Here is a 1,803-nt window from a genome sequence, read left to right as displayed (position 1 = left end):
GCCAATATATATCACACAAGCATCATTAACCATATAATCATGCATTTAAATCAATATAGTCATGCAAACCACATTTAACCCAACAATGCCCTCTCGGCACACTAATCAAGCTCCTTAAGCCTCATTAGCGAATTTGGGGTTGTTACAAATCCATTAGACAATATGTTGTCCCCCTCTTCAACGAGCTTAACCCGAGCATTGTCAGACCATAGATTCAGGCACCATAGTTTGAATTGAAGCCCATCATGTTCCAAATGCTTCAAACTATGGGATAGTTTAGTGGGATGCCTACTGAAGATCCTCACCTTCATCTCTGCCTATTCATGGAGGTGAGTGATTCCTTTAAATTGCTCGGGGCTACTGAAGATGCTTTGAGGCTGAAGTTGTTTCCATAGTTCTTGAGAGATAGAGCACGAGCTTGGTTGAGTTCTTTACCGTCAGCTTCAGTCACTACTTGGCAACAATTAGTTGAGCAGTTCTTGATGAAATACTTTCCTCCCACCAAAAATGCCAAGCTTCGTAATGAGATTACTTCTTTCTCACAACTTGAGGAATAATATTTATATGAGGCATGGGAGAGGTTCAAGGAGTTGTTGAGAAAATGCCATCATCATGGGATTCCTCATTGCATTCAGATGGAGACCTTCTATAATGGTCTCAATGCTCACACAAGAATGATAGTGGATGTTTCAGCTAATGGGGCCTTGCTTGCAAAGTCTTATAAGGAGGCTTATGATATCATTGAGAGGATTGCTAATAACAACTATCAATGGCCCACTACTAGAGCTATTGTAGGGAGAAAAGTGGCTGGTATTCATGAGGTAGATGTTATTACTTCTTTGGCAGCTCAAGTTTCTTCGATTTCTAACATGCTAAAGAATATGAATATGGGTAAACAAATCGGGCAACAAATGGGTTCCCAAACTATGGGTCAATTTGAAGAGGTATCTTGTGTTTACTGTGGAGAGGGCCATATTTTTTATAATTGTCCATCTAATCCTGTTTCAGTTTGCTAAATGGGAAATCAAAAGAGGGGTGGTTTTAATTCAAACTCTTATAATCAAACTTGGAAGCATTACCCCAACTTATGATGGAGTAATCAAGGGGTTGGCCCTAACACTTCTTTTATGCCCCCCAGACCCTACTATCCACCTAGTTTTTCTCAACAAAGACCCCCACAAGGTGCACAAACTAATTCATTAGAAAGTATGATGAGAAACTTCATGGACAGAACTGACACAACCATTCAAGGTCTAACATCTACTGTGAGGAATTCAGAGAATCAAATGGGGCAATTTTACAATGAGCTGAAAAATAGGTCACAAGGCACCTTGCCTAGTGATACTAAAAATCCAAGGAGAGATTGTAAGGAACATTGCAAAGCTGTCAGTTTGAGAAGTGGAAAATAATTGGAGAATCCTATAGAAAAATCTGGGCATGAGGGAGAGTCCTCTTCAATCCAAAATCGTGAAAAAGTGGGAGAAGTCTAGTGATCCCAAGTATATCTCTGCCCAGGATGCTGCAGCAATGCCGCAACATAGAAACCCAGTAAGTACAAAACTCCAGCAGCAGCTACCTTTCCCTCAAAGGTTTGAAAAGAAAAAATAGGATGCTCAGATTAAGAAATTTATAGATGTATTGAAGCAGCTGAACATCAATATCCCACTTGTGGAAGCCCTTGAACAAATGCCCAACTATGTGAAATTCATGAAAGATATTCTTACCAAGAAGCGAAGGTTGGGGGAGTTTGAAACTGTAGCTCTTAACAAGGTATGTAACTCATTTTTGCAAAATAAATTGCCT

At 39.8% G+C, this 1,803-nt stretch overlaps 1 non-coding gene across 1 annotated transcript; it reads right to left on the bottom strand.

Moving 5' to 3' along the window:
* Positions 1–512: 512 nt before the first annotated feature.
* On the bottom strand, positions 513–619 carry LOC133780870 (small nucleolar RNA R71). The gene has a single exon (XR_009869678.1). It is a non-coding gene; the product is annotated as a small nucleolar RNA R71 (small nucleolar RNA).
* Positions 620–1,803: the final 1,184 nt, after the last annotated feature.

Source organism: Humulus lupulus, chromosome 5 (genome assembly GCF_963169125.1).
Source record: "Humulus lupulus chromosome 5, drHumLupu1.1, whole genome shotgun sequence".
Taxonomy (NCBI): Eukaryota; Viridiplantae; Streptophyta; class Magnoliopsida; order Rosales; family Cannabaceae; genus Humulus; species Humulus lupulus.
The sequence above is the reverse complement of the archived record's forward strand: the minus strand, read 5'-3'. Positions and strand labels throughout refer to the sequence as shown.